Source organism: Lactuca saligna, chromosome 7, assembly GCF_052625555.1.
Source record: "Lactuca saligna cultivar CGN05327 chromosome 7, ASM5262555v1, whole genome shotgun sequence".
NCBI lineage: Eukaryota > Viridiplantae > Streptophyta > Magnoliopsida > Asterales > Asteraceae > Lactuca > Lactuca saligna.
This window is the reverse complement of record NC_136423.1, coordinates 131,050,152-131,066,662: the sequence shown is the minus strand read 5'-3', so window position 1 is coordinate 131,066,662 and position 16,511 is coordinate 131,050,152.

The window sequence follows — 16,511 nt, the reverse complement described above, 5'->3', positions numbered from 1 at the left end:
CAAAGAATCCTCAATCTTTTAGATAGTTAACTATTATACTTGAGTTTATGGTACAACTGTTGCACATTCTAGGTCTAATTATGGTACAACTGTTGTACAATACTAACTCTAGATACTAGATTTGACCTAAAATCTTTAGTTTATGATCACATGGATTTTTGTTATGATTGGTAGGTATGTTTATAAGATTTTATGTATATAAATCTATATGTGAGTATTATTTTATTTGTACTTCAAGACTATTAAGTAAGGATCATGCAATTAGAAAAATTCGAAGGGTAGGACCATATTAGCGTATAGCCATTATGAAATCCATCAACCCAAGCGATAATTTCCATCCATCTCATTTCTCCTATAAGTAGTCTATTAGTAGGTTAATTAATAATAATACTTTTAATTATCAGGTTTAAGGGTTAAACCTAATTAGAGTGCACACCCTACCTTATAGTCGTAGTTCCTAAGGAATTATTAGTTTTCTATAACCAATGGCTCTGATAACAATCTGTCACACCCCGGCCATCGAGCTGTGTGACCTTGTGATGATGGTACATATTTATTGAATACATCGAACAACATATAAACAATATAATGTAACCATTACTATTTATTTATTTATTCATATAAGTGATTAAATCTTTTTACGTGGTACATATATATGTTGGATTAAGGTGTGTAAGGTCCTAAATTTGTATAATGTTGATGAATAAGAGTAAAGTCCTTTTTGGGTTTCCCTCATAACAAAGAAATTGATTAGATTGATTTTATATATAGAGAGAAAAATGATTTATTAATATATTATATGACTAATATATTAATTAGAAATAATTATAATTAATTTAGAACTAATCAAAATTAATATGGAATTAATTTTGGGTTAATTAGAATTAATTAAAATTTGAAGGACTATAGTTCTAATTTTCAAAAGTTAACTAAAGGACAAGTTGTAGAACCCTCCTGCAAGGGACGGTTTTGAGACTTCTATCGGTGTCTTCTGGAAGCCTTCATATGAAATATCTAGGAACTAGATAATTACATTATTTCAAATAATATTATTTTATCTCCAAATCAAGGTTTCTAGGTTTTCCTTATCAGTTATAAATAAAGGCATAACATTGAAATTTTTGTCCATGCTTTTCAAGAGAGAAAATTCGAAAATTTTATACATTTCTATTCTCTCCTAAATCGTCTAGGGTTCTTGCGTTGTAGGTTTGAACTGTTAGAGGCTTGCACACAACTAAAGTTAGTTTTTCAAGAGACTACTGGATTAATCAAAAGAGTTTGTTACAATAATAAATCATATGTATGTTAACTATCCTTGCCAATCTTGATTTCAACTAGGGTTAGAATTTTGTTGCTCAATAGTATGTTGCTTGAATAGAGTTATGACATAGATACAATTAGGTTTCTTGTACCTTTAAGAGTTAAATTATTTTTCTGCATTATTACATGTAAAACCCATTAGTGGTATCATAGAATTAGGTTGTATAACAATTGAATGCGCATAAACTGAACTTATTGGAGAAGAACAGAATCAACATTATGTTTCGTGGCCACGACGTGCGGCTCTTCTGCCACGATGTAGAGCTTATCTGCCATGTGTAACAACGCAAATTTTCAAGCAAATTTTTCGTTTCAAACAAATAGAGTATTTTTATTCAAACTAAATATAATTATTCCAAGTGTTAAGTCGAAATACAAATCATAGAATTCCCAAGATCTCAAAACATCAATCAGTGTGTACGCATCACGCCGGCGCCTTCCCACGGTCCTCGCTAGTACCTGAAACACATACATAACAACTAAAAGCATAAATGCTTAGTGAGTTCCCCAATATACAACTTACACATATACGCCTTTCCAGGCCCTGACCTTCCGGTCCACAACACAACGCCTTCCGGCCCATAACATAATCGCCTTCCGGCCCATAACATATTGCCTTCCGGCCCATAACATATTGCCTTCCGGCCCATATAACATACATAGCACGCATAACAATTCACTTACCACATATAGCACATATATCACATATCATATCCGACCTTCCGGTCACACAGTCAAACCCTTCCGGGTACAGTATAGTGAGAAGACTCACCTCGTGGATACTGAAAGCTAGCAACTCCTGAAACCACTCGTACTCGATCCGCCGAGCTACAAACTCCCTATAACATCATATATCTCTTATTAACACTTTTATCTTCCAAGTTAACTGACCCTAAGAAATCACACATAGGTCAACTCTGGTCAACGGTCCACGGTCAACTCGACCGGACTCGGCGAGTACCCTGGCGACTCGGCGAGTCTAGTCGTCCTCCAATTCTCTAAGATTCCCTTTCTACTCGTCGAGTATCCTCCTTGACCCGACGAGTTACTCCTGGAAGAATCGCGGGGCCACCCCGACTCCACTCGCCGAGTCTGAAGAACAGCTCGACGAGTCCCTGTTATTCTTCAAGCTACTCGCCGAGTCTGTTCATCGGACTCGGCGAGTCCATGCCATGCAGCCGCTCAAACTGCTTCCTATGGTCAGAACTGCTCCGACCATTCATAGGTCTGGCCTTCCTAGACTGGTCCATCACATAAGGTCCTCATTTCGGTGCTCATGCTACACCCCAAGACTTATAATTTACATATTGACCCAAGGCATAAGGATTTCAATCCAAAACCTTCATCACTTCCCGAAATGCACAGGCATGGGACATTCTGGACCTCCAAGGGTCCCAACATGGGGTTATAATCGTTTGGGGGACTCGGGTAACATTCAATCTATCCACAAAAAGGGTTCCATAAACCCTAATCCTCTAAACACATCACCATAGCAGAGCATACTCGAATTCTTACCTGGATGATGTACTCTCTGTATCCCCAATCCTCAGAACGTGACTCCCTTGCTGTTCCTTTAGCCAAGCCCTTCTCTTCCTTGCACAACAACTCCTTCAAGATCACCAATGGCCTTTAACCTTGCTCTAGATGCACACAATCGATTTAGGGTTCCTCTCAGAAGGCTAAAACGAACAATGACGACCAATAAGTCCCTTTTATACGTCCCAAATCTGAACGGCTAGGGTTTTCGCTAAACAGCGCAGACTCGCCGAGTCCATATCTGGAATCGTCGAGTCCAGTCGCGAACCCGCGACCAGGTCTGCGATCCTACTCGGCGAGTCTGGCTCCAACTCGGCGAGTCCCCTCTTAGAACACCCTAAAAACATAATTTTAACAATACCTGAGATTCCGGGCTATTACAATTCTCCCCCACTAGGATTAGACTTCGCCCTCGAAGTCTCATTCTGAAAATAGTTTCGGATGCTGCTCCCGCATCTCACGTTCCGTCTCCCAAGTCATTTTCGATCCCTTCCGGTATTGCCACTGAACCAACACCAGAGGTACTTCCTTGTTCCTCAGAACCTTGGTCTTCCGATCCCTGATGGCCACTGGTCTCTCAGCATAATTCAGGCTTGCATCCAACTGAATGTCCTCTAATGGAACCACTGCCGACTCATCGGCTATGCACTTCCTCAATTGTGACACATGAAAAGTGTCGTGGATTTGCCCCAACTCTGCTGGCAACTCCAAACGATAGGCTACCCGGCCTATCCTTGCAATTACACGAAATGGCCTAATATACCGGGGTCCCAACTTGCCCCTCTTCCTGAACCGAATCACTCCTTTCCAAGGAGAGACCTTCAGGAGAACGAAGTCGCCGGCTTGAAATTCAAGTTCGGATCGGCGTCTGTCCGCATAACTCTTCTGTCGGCTCTGGGCGGTCGATAACCTCTGCCTAACCTGTTGAATCTGCTCTGTTGTCTGAAGCACGATCTCTGTATTGCCCATTACTCTCTGTCTCACCTCTCCCCAACAAATGGGGGTCCGACACCTCCTACCATACAACAGCTCAAAAGGTGGCATACCAATGCTCGAATGATGGCTATTGTTGTAGGAAAACTCTGCCAAGGGTAAATACGCATCCCAGCTACCCCCGAAATCTAACACACACGCTCGAAGCATGTCCTCTAGCGTCTGAATCGTCCGCTCGCTCTGACCGTCTGTCTGGGGATGGTATGCGGTACTAAAATGCAATTTAGTACCCAGCTCCTCATGGAATTTCTTCCAAAACCTGGAAGTGAAGCGCACATCACGGTCTGAAACAATTGAGATCGGCACTCCATGCCGAGATACTACTTCTCTCACATATATCTCCGCCAACTTCTCCGCTGATGAACTCTCGCTGATGGCAAGGAAGTGTGCACTCTTCGTCAACCTATCCACAATCACCCAAATTGCATCAACTCCCCTGGCAGTTCTCGGCAATTTGGTGATGAAATCCATAGTGATATGTTCCCACTTCCACTCAGGAATCTCCAATGGCTGTAACTTGCCATGCGGTCTCTGGTGCTCGGCCTTAACCCTACGGCAGGTCAAGCACCTCTCAACGAACCATGCGACGTCTCTCTTCATACAGGGCCACCAATACTCCTTCCTCAAATCCAAATACATCTTCGTAGCACCGGGATGGATTGAGAATTTCGATCTATGAGCCTCTTCCATCAAAGTAATACGCGTACTGCCCACAAACGGTACCCAAATCCGACCCTGAAACGTCAGAAGTCCCCGTCCATCCTTAACGAACTCTGAAATTAACCCAACGACCCGCTCTTTCTTCTGCATCTCTGGTCTCACAGCCTCGGCCTGTGCCCTACGAATAGCATCCAATACTGGAGTCATCAAAGTCAGTCTCAAACATACATCTCGCAATGGGGTGCTCTCCGCCATGCGGCTCAATGCATCAGCTACCACATTAGCCTTGCCCGGGTGGTACAGGATCTCACAATCATAATCCTTGACCACATCCAACCACCTCCTCTGACGCATATTTAGGTTGGGCTGATCCATCAAATACTTCAAGCTCTTATGGTCCGTGTATATCGTACATCGAACCCCATACAGGTAGTGACGCCAAATCTTGAGAGCGAACAGTACTGCCCCCAACTCTAAATCATGCGTGGGATATCTCGCCTCATGAGGCTTCAGCTGCCTCGACGCATAAGCTATCACATGACCTCTCTGCATCAACACTGCACCCAGTCCCGAAATCGATGCGTCGCAATATACAACAAAATCTTCCATCCCTTCCGGGAGAGCTAATACCGGGGCTTCGCACAGTCTCTGGCGAAGTGTCTCAAAGGAAGTCTGCTGCTCGGGTCCCCATGAGAATGCAACACCCTTCCGGGTCATTCTGGTGAGCGGCACTGCGATCTTGGAGAAATCCTTGATAAATCTCCGATAGTACCCTGCCAACCCAAGGAAACTCCTGATCTCCGAGGGTGACTTCGGCACCTCCCAACTCATCATAGCCTCAACCTTGGCCGGATCGACCAATATCCCCTCCTGATTAACAACATGTCCTAGAAATTGGACCTCCCTCAACCAGAAGTCACATTTGGAGAACTTTGCATAGAGCTTCTCCGACCTCAATACCTCAAGGACCTCCCGCAAATGTTCCTCATGCTGCTCTCTAGATCTCGAATACACTAGGATGTCGTCGATAAATACAATCACTGACCGATCCAACATCGACCTGCATAGCCTGTTCATGAGGTCCATGAACACAGCCGGGGCATTGGTGAGCCTGAAAGGCATCACCACAAACTCATAATGCCCATATCGCGTCCTAAATGCTGTCTTCTGGACGTCCTCATCCCGCACTCTCACCTGATGGTACCCTGACCTTAGATCGATCTTGGAAAACCAAGATGCCCCTTGCAACTGATCGAATAAATCATCGATCCTCGGTAACGGGTAACGGTTCTTGACCGTCAATTTGTTCAACTCCCGGTAATCAATGCACATCCGGTGTGAACCATCCTTCTTCTTGACGAACAGAATAGGTGCTCCCCACGGTGAGCTGCTCGGCCGAATGAATCCCTTCCCCAGCAACTCCTGGAGTTGCGAGGACAGCTCTTGCATCTCTGGAGGTGCGAGACGATAAGGCACCTTCGCAATAGGCGCGACCCCCGGAATCAGATCGATACCAAACTCTACTTGCCTCGCAGGAGGTACTCCCGGCAGGTCCTCGGGAAAAACATCTGGAAACTCACGCACCACTGGGACCTCCTCCACTGACCTCGGTCTCTCGGAAGCCTCCTGCGTATCCATCACATATGCCACAAAACCCTTACATCCCTGCTGTAGACATTGCCTCGCCCTAGCGGCCGAACAAAAAGCTGATCCCGAACGGGTACCCTCGCCGTACACCGTAAGAACTCCCCCACTAGGGTCTCGTATAGTCACCAGCTGACGCTCACAGTCGATGACAGCGCTGAATCGACTCAACCAGTCCATGCCCACGATGACACATACATCACCCATCGCAATAGGAATCAGGTCAATTGGAAACTCAACCCCGAAAATCTCTAGCACGCATCCTCGAAGAACCTCCGTGGCACAAATCACTCTCTCGACCGCTATAGAAACTCTCAGAGGTCGACTTAACGACTCACGACTAATGCTGATATGCTGACTAAAAGCTAAGGATACAAAGGACCTACTCGCACCCGAGTCAAATAACACTAGAGCAGGCACAGAGTTCACAAGAAAAGTACCTACACATATAATAACATAAGCATAACATTTCGACTTTAAATAAATACGTGAATTACAACATACCTGCCACAACATCAGGCGCAGCGCGGACCTCCTCTGCAGTCAGCTGAAAGGCTCTCCCGCGAGCCCTCGGGGCCTCGACCTTCGCCGGTCGAGTCTCAGTAGTCCTGGCAGTAGGTGTAGATCCCTGACGAAGCTGAGGGCACTCGGCCTTCCGATGGCCTGTCTGGTTGCAATGAAAGCAAACCATAAACCCCTTAGGGCAGTCCCTGGCGATGTGTCCCTCCTTGCCACACTTGTAGCAAACACCAGCTCGACACGTCCCATCGTGACCCTTGCCGCACTTTCCGCAAGTGCGGCCCTTCAGACCTCTCGTCCTCGAATCGGCGGACTTGGTCCGCTTGGCTGCCGGCTGAGACTGAGCCGGTCGCCGGTCCACCTGCTGAGACTCAGCCTCCTCCTTGGCCTGGGTCTCCAACTCGATCTCGCGCTTCCTGGCATTCGCCTGAAGCTCAGCAAAAGTATGATAGGTGGAGTTCGACACAAACTCCCGGATATCCCTCTTCAAAACACCCAAGTACCGGCTCATCCGAGACTGCTCTGTTGACACCAGCTCGGGGCAGAACATCACCCTCTCATGAAACTTCCGCGTGATCACCGCAACCGAATCAGTACCCTGCTTGAGGGTTAAGAACTCCTGAACCAATCGTTCCCTCTCCACTGGGGGAACGTACTCGTCCCTGAACATAGCAGTAAACCTCTCCCATGTCACTGCTGCAATCTCTGCCAAAGTGAAGTTCGCTGTCACGAACTTCCACCAATCCTTCGCTCCCAGACGGAGCTGGTTCAAAGCGAACCGTACCCTCAGGTGCTCCGGGCATGAACAAGTGTAGAAGCACCCCTCAATATCAGTAATCCACCTCATCGCAGCAATCGGATCGTGCGTCCCATCGAACTCAGGTGGTTTCAGGTTGCTGAATTCCCGGAATAGCAACGAGTCACCCCCCATGTGGCCTGGCAGCGGCCACAGCTGCGGTAGCGGCAGCGGTTGCAGCTTCAGTCAGTGCGGCGTACCGCTCCTCAAACATCTCCATCAGGGTGGTCTTAATGGACCCAAACATCTCCGGGATCTCAGCCCGGATCGCCGCAGCTACTTCCTCCTGAATCATCTAACGAATCTCCTCGTCACTCACACCGCTCGAACTCGCTCCGTGGCGTGGTCTAACCATGATGTCTCTGAAATACAACATAAAACTATCAAAGACTCCATCAAGTACAATCGCACTCGATAACGCAACCCTACTCAGTCTCCGATATTCAGGGATTCTTACTTGGGTCTCCCACTGACCCGGTGTCCTTGGTAGTATGGGCCCAATACTACCGACCACACCGTATCAGCATTCATCCCAAATCTTCCTCCCCAAACCCCGGTTAGTGAGTACTCTACTTTTGATATGCACTATCTACCTACACGCTATCAAACATCTCATATCGACAAACTCCCTAGACTAAGGCATCACAAATCAGGCCACTCTAGTCCTATCATGAGTACCTAGTCTTCTAGCATGCATAACAATTCATATCATAACTCATCACCTAACATAACATTGTAAGGTATTTTGGGGACCTTTACCGTTCGGGCGCTGACTGATCGTACACACTACTCCTTTCTTATTTACCACAAAATCATTTATAAAAGTTTATGCCTTTATTTTTTAAAAGTTTTTCTCAAATCCTCGGTTTGAGTTCAGTTACGCCTGAAGGTGCACCCGAATCCCTCAAACCAAGGCTTTGATACCAATTGTAACAACACAAATTTTCAAGCAAAATTTTCATTTCAAACAAATAGAGTATTTTTATTCAAACTAAATATAATTATTCCAAGTGTTAAGTCGAAATACAAATCATAGAATTCCCAAGATCTCAAAACATCAATCAGTGTGTACGCATCACGCCGGCGCCTTCCCACGGTCCTCGCTAGTACCTGAAACACATACATAACAACTGTAAGCATAAATGCTTAGTGAGTACCCCAATATACAACTTACACATATACGCCTTTCCAGGCCCTGACCTTCCGGTCCACAACACAACGCCTTCCGGCCCATAACATAATCGCCTTCCAGCCCATAACATATTGCCTTCCGGCCCATAACATATTGCCTTCCGGCCCATATAACATACATAGCACGCATAACAATTAACTTACCACATATAGCACATATATCACATATCATATCCGACCTTCCAGTCACACAGTCAAACCCTTCCGGGTACAGTATAGTGAGAAGACTCACCTCGTGGATACTGAAAGCTAGCAACTCCTGAAACCACTCGTACTCGATCCGCCGAGCTACAAACTCCCTATAACATCATATATCTCTTATTAACACTTTTATCTTCCAATTTAACTGACCCTAAGAAATCACACATAGGTCAACTCTGGTCAACGGTCCACGGTCAACTCAACCGGACTCGGCGAGTACCCTGGCGACTCGGCGAGTCTAGTCGTCCTCCAATTCTCTAAGATTCCCTTTCTACTCGTCGAGTATCCTCCTTGACCCGACGAGTTACTCCTGGAAGAATCGCGGGCTCACCCCGACTCCACTCGCCGAGTCTGAAGAACAGCTCGATGAGTCCCAGTTATTCTTCAAGCTACTCGCCGAGTCTGTTCATCGGACTCGGCGAGTCCATGCCATGCAGCCGCTCAAACTGCTTCCTATGGTCAGAACTGCTCCGACCATTCATAGGTCTGGCCTTCCTAGACTGGTCCATCACATAAGGTCCTCATTTCGGTGCTCATGCTACACCCCAAGACTTATAATTTACATATTGACCCAAGGCATAAGGATTTCAATCCAAAACCTTCATCACTTCCCGAAATGCATAGGCATGGGACATTCTGGACCTCCAAGGGTCCCAACATGGGGTTATAATCATTTGGGGGACTCGGGTAACATTCAATCTATCCACAAAAAGGGTTCCATAAACCCTAATCCTCTAAACACATCACCATAGCAGAGCATACTCGAATTCTTACCTGGATGATGTACTCTCTGTATCCCCAATCCTCAGAACGTGACTCCCTTGCTGTTCCTTTAGCCAAGCCCTTCTCTTCCTTGCACAACAACTCCTTCAAGATCACCAATGGCCTTTAACCTTGCTCTAGATGCACACAATCGATTTAGGGTTCCTCTCAGAAGGCTAAAACGAACAATGACGGCCAATAAGTCCCTTTTATACGTCCCAAATCTGAACGGCTAGGGTTTTCGCTAAACAGCGCAGACTCGCCGAGTCCATATCTGGAATCGTCGAGTCCAGTCGCGAACCCGCGACCAGGTCTGCGATCCTACTCGGCGAGTCTGGCTCCAACTCGCCGAGTCCCCTCTTAGAACACCCTAAAAACATAATTTTAACAATACCTGAGATTTCGGGCTGTTACACCATGCAGTGGGGAACCTTCTGTTCGTCAAATTTTTTTCGATAATTAAGATCTATAATAGGTTAATTACATTTAAAGATATTGTTTTAATTGGATAAAATCCAAATAATTAAATTGGTAATCTAAAATCCTAATATCTAGAGTCTTCGAATTATCTTCATAATTTAATCAAATTTAATTATTTGATTAATTAAAAAGATTAATTTCAAAATTATTAATATAAATTTCTAAACTACATTTTAAATGTTTAAAATATACCCTTATACTTATATATATATATATATATATATATATATATATATATATATATATATATATATATATATTGAAAGTTTAATAGTATATGTACAACAATAGCTAGTTGAATCGCTAGTATGTCTCATTCACGAAGCCATGCTATAAAGAGGGTATAAGGAAGCAACTTATAAAATGGTCACTGAATAAGTGTCTATTCTCACTCACTACTCTTTTGTTTGGCGGAGGTTCGTTAGCAGAACGGGTTCAATAGGACATAATCACATTAAAAGTTTAATGCTATAAAGTAATAGAACCTTTTCATAAAAAACCCACTCAAGTTACTTTAACAAAATGTGAAGGTTTATGCTAATCTATGAAAATGCACATCAATCTTCATGAGTCGTAAGTGGAGCCTCTGTAGTTAACCAACAGACCAATTACAGACTATAAAGTTGAAATAATGGCACAACTCAAAAATTATCATTAATTAATGGAGCAGGATTGGTTTACCAACATGTTAATTTGAGTTGAAAAAGGACATTGAGGTTGTAAAGCGGGTTTGCATGGTTATTCACATCATCTTTGTGATACTTGACATCCCAGCGACAAATTGTAGAGTGTAATAGAGATTAAACATGCCATTGATAAGATTCAATGAACCTCGAATGATCTAGGAATTTCATATAGATTGAAATTGGTAAAATGCATTACCTACCTTAAACGAATTCATGATTAGATTACAACATCCATTTTCTTAATTTCGAATTGCATTATTGAGTCCTTGCCATGAATATTAATTTAGGTTAAAATATCAAGGACTGAATCAAATAACTAAAATCTCATCTTTATTTTTAGACAAAGAAAATTTCTTCAATTGGTGAACTTCTTCCTCCCCCTCCTCCTCATCCATCAAACCATAACTTCACTCTATCATCAGTTGTTACTAAGGACAAGCTTGTAGCTCCAAACTACGTGGACTAGATGAGAAATTTGAATATGATGCTACACTGTGAGAAAAAGAGTATGTTCTTACTACTCTAATTACAAAAATCAACAAATAAACTGCCACTCATGAGGTAATTATTGAATATGATCAGCACTTGGATGATGCCATAAAGGTCTCTTGCATTATGATTGTGGCTATGGCACCTGGGATCCAAAAGACTTATGATGATTATTGGCCATATGAACATAACACGGCCTTCTCTCAAATGTTGCACAAGAAAACAAGATAAGAGTGTTATGAAGTGGTCAAGTCCCTAATGGCGTGTAACTTGAAAGAACGGAATCAGTATGCGCTTGTCTACAGAAAATGCAGATGCAGGTGGAAAGATTCGAGAAGCTTAATGTGAAATTGGATAAGGATATTTCCATTGACATGGTCCTCAACTCTCTGCCTAATGGTTATGATTAGTCCATATTGACCTATCATTTGAACAATATAGATACCACTTTAATTAAGGTTCACAATATGCTACAAACAGTTGAAGCAAGACTGAAGAAGTCTCATTCTAACAGTTCTACAAATGCCTTTTTCATGGATATTCAACAAAGCAAACGGAAGAAGAGAAATAACCCTACCCCATCCAAATGGAAAGGAAAGGTCCATCGTGGAGAGCCAATAGATCAAAAGTAAAGCCCAACTTCAACACCCGTACTGTTGCTAATCCAAAGAAAGACATGTGCTTTCATTGTGGCCAAAAAGAGCCATTAGAGAAGTACTTGGCCTAAGTATTTGCAGGAAGTGAAAGATGCCAAGGCCAAAGCAAAAAGTTCTTCTTCAGGTATGTATTTTATTTAAGTACATAATACTTATATTTCAAAATCTTAGGTCCTTGATACAGGATGTAGTTTTCATATTTGCTCTAATATGTAGGGACTAATGGAAAGTGAAGAGGTTGAGCATGGGAAGTTGAGCCTAATCATGGGGAACAAATGAAGATCGACTGTTACCAGGATTGGGACTTATGAGCTTACATCCGATAATATTATGGTCAATTTGGATAACTATTGCTACTTGCCAAAAATGGCTCATAACATAATTTATTTTCATGCTTTGTTTAGACAAGGATATCGTTATGGTTTTGATAATAATTATGCTGCTATTTTAGCTTATTTTTAATGGTGCATTTATTTGCAAAGATTATCCTTGTGATGGTGTGTATGAAACTATTGGTTGTGTGAATGGATTATTCAACAATTTATACAACAGTGGTTCTTCAAAAATTTAGAGAAGTCATACCTATGGCATTGTCATCTTGGGAACATCAACAATAAACACATCTCCTAACTCCAAAAGGGTGGAGTGTCAGAATCATTTGACCTAAAACTAGATGATGAATGCAAGCCTTGTTGGCTGGAAAAGATGACTAAATCACCTTTCACTAGCTCATGTGAAATAGGTGAAGATTTGATGGCCCCAATCCATATGGATGTGTAAGGACCGTTTAGATGTGCCACAAAGCATGCAAATTGCTACTACATTACATTTACTGATGATTATAGTAGATATGGTTATATTTACTTGATTAAACATAAATAAGAAACCTTTTAAAGGTTCAAAGAGTTTAAGAACGAGGTAGAGAACTACTTGGGCAAATAGATAAAGATGCTACGATCTGATGCAGGTGGTGAGTATTTTAGTAGAGAGTTTAATGACTTTCTGACGGAATTTAGAATTGTTTCATAATTTATACCTCCTAGGACACCATAACTGAATGGTGTAGCTAAGAGGCATAATTGAATGTTACTTGATATGGTTCGTTCCATGATGAGTTGAGCTTCTCTTCTAATAGCATTTTGGGGGTATGCCTTAGAGACAGTAGCCCATATCCTTAATCGTGTGCCAACTAACATGAAATGTTGATAAGGAAACCTACCTAACTCAAATATAAAATTCAGGGGTTGTGAGGTTGTTTTTATGAGAGAGACCTCAGAAAAACTTGATCCCAGAGTCGAGAAGTGTTTATTCATTAGTTATCCTTGAAAATCCATTAGATATGTATTTTACAGACCTAATAACAAAGTGGTGTTTATAGATTGAGATGAGTCTTTCTCAAGACATAGATCATTTCTAAAAGTGCAATGGGAGCATGATTGATCTTAAAGAGATTCAAGAGTCATCAGATGAAGTAACTTTAGAAGATACTAACTCTTAACCTGAGAATGAAGTCATTGAGCCCCTTGACAACTCACTGCCCCATTCATCGGTCTAGTGGGTTAGCATTCCACCTTAATTCTATGGGTTCCATACAACTGCATAATGGTGATACATTTATCAGTGATGCAAGATTGGTATTAGGACCAAGATCCACATCCTATTATGGATTCCGGATCATCAAATAACTTTTAGGATCCTGAACCCTTCTTACGATCCTTACTATTGTTATTATTATTTCAAACCATTTTTAATGGTCATATTTCTAGGAATACCAAGTCAAACAACGTGTATATGCTTATTCAAGAGGATCTTGGAATATCAGACTAATTGTTACTTGGTCTAAACTATAAATACACATGTATTACACACACAATTAGCTTTGCTACTACACTTGTACTCATATTATTTTCATCATCTCTATAATCTCACGTTGGAATCAATAAAGACAACAAAGCAGGTGATCATTATCACCTCCTAATGTCTTATGCCGGAGATCCTCTAAAGAATCAAGGACTCTCCTTGTAATTCATTTTTCTCACTTTGATTATAATTCAACATTTGAATTGCCTCAAACACCATGGTTGAATATTAATTATTTATTATTATATACTCACTTAGATAGATACTTATATTTATACCTAATCTTAACTTTCTCTGTGTTTTGTTTTTTACCAAAACAAATTGGCACTCACCGTGGGGTCGTGGTTTTCACAATCGTTCGAGAATCATGTCTACCCAACTAATCTTATCCTCTTCCACCATTCAACCCATTTATTGTAAAAACCTTCCACCACCTTAAGTTAGAGCTCTAAGAAGACTTCAGAGGCACCAAAGAAAACCAACTCTTCGGTTACTATCCAACGATATCACAATCCTCATATAGTGATTTCCAAAAATGAGCTCTTCGCTATGATGAAGAGACTGGAACGCCAAGGTACTTAACAACAATAAGACAATAGGATGATGCTTAAGAAAATAGAGAGTATGAGGACGGAGATCCAAAAACCCTAAGAAGCAACACCCTCAATCTTGTAGCCTATGATCCTGAACTTTGACAATATAGGATCCTCAAGAAAGCACTAGGATATAGGATCCTCAACACCAACCCTGACTCCCACTGGGGGTGCAACTCAAAATGATATAACTCATGTGGTCCACGATTCCAAAAAAATCTGCATCATTGCCAATGACAAGGATCTTGGTAACATTTTGCATAATAATACTTTTACTACTAACTCTATGGATATTGATGTAGGAATGAGCCCAATCATGGCCAAGGAACATCATCAGTTAAGACAACTGATCGCAAGTGTGCTCGGAGTAGTCCATCCTATGCTAAAGGTTTCCCTACCAAGCCATATGATTTCTAGATTTACACCCATGATTGCTGACACCGAAGTACTGAAGCGCTTCCAAACTCCCGATATGAAGCCCTACGACGACTACAAATCCTGAAGAACTTGTGGCACAATATAGGGAACGAATGGAGATCATACCCATTCCAACACATTTGAAAAAAGCTAGTCTATGATGTGTTTCAATTAAACCTTCACAGGATCAGCCTTAAAATGGCTTATTAATGTTCCTCATTAATTTATTACTTTTTTTCTCACTTAGGTAATCTATTTAACATTCAACTTTCTTGTAGCAAAACATTCGAAAAATATTACTAGTGATCTATACTAGGTAGTTAAGGATCCTAAGGAATTTGTTAGGGATTTTTCGAACAGGTTTGGTAGGGAATCCCTGAGTATCCCTAACATTGATATAGTGACTGTCGTAGGAGCCTTCAAAATGGTCTTTATAAGAACTCTCCTTTCTACGAAGACCCTGTGATGACTCCATGCAAACGGATGGATGAAATAAGAAGTAGGGCACTAAGGTTCATGAGGCTTGAAGAAGACAAGGAGATCCAAAAGATGAGAAACCCACCAAGCTCATATGATAATCCAAATAGGAAGGCAAACACCTCAACCCAAAGATCCTACAAATCTAAACCATATTCCAAACTCGATCATCATAGGGTCAACGCCCTTGAAGATGAAGGGGGAAGAAGAATCTACGAAGATCACTGACTATTGCTATTTTGTGGATATTTCAATTTTAATATTCGTCATGCAAGATGTTGGCAACAAAGTGAGATGGCCAAAAAAGGGGATAAAAGTCCACCACCTGGAGAGATAAGTCCAATTGGTGTGCGTACCACGAGGAGTTTGGTAACGTTATGAAATATTTGATGGGTTTTGAGCATTCTAACACTCCTATGGTGTAAATGTAACCCTAAAAACCTTAGATCTATGTTTTCTCTATTATACATGCAAACTTTCATTTTCAAAGGTTTTCATCCTAACTAGCATATCATGCGGTATAAGTAATACAAAAACTAGTAGAATGACATACCTTTCTTGTAGCTGAGATTCCTTAATACCTTGTGAGCCTAGCACCCCAAATGTGATACCTCAAATGCTTCACACAACACCACCAACAATTGGAATAACTTGATAGAAGATTATATGCACCAAAAATCGGCTAGCCCTCACTAGAATCACTTAAGTGACAATTTTACATGCATGAGGTTTCTTTATATAGTGTGCATATTAGGGTTACACCATGTAGCTCATGACCTTCAATATTCTTCATGATCCATGGGTTTTGACCTCCATGTAGCATCCATGGGTAACCACACGGATGTAGCCCATCATGAAGAACTATGGATCATAAGACCACTATATAAGAATGAATGATTTAACAAATCAATCCTATTTATATAATTAGTCTCTTTTGATCACAAAACTAATTCCAAACTAATTCTTGATCAAAACTAAGTAAATAATTCATGGTAATGTATTAGAACTTATAATATATTAATAAACCATAAATATCCACTTCTCACAAAAGTCTATCCAAATTGTCCCGATGCCATGCAACCCAAATGGACCATGCCAAATCGGGTTAATTACATACCAAATATAGTTATGTACTTAGACACCTTATCCAACAGTCTCCCACTTGGATAAGTCTAATAACTATAGTTGTACATACAACTTCAGGATCCGACTTGCAATCGTAGCTCTTTCA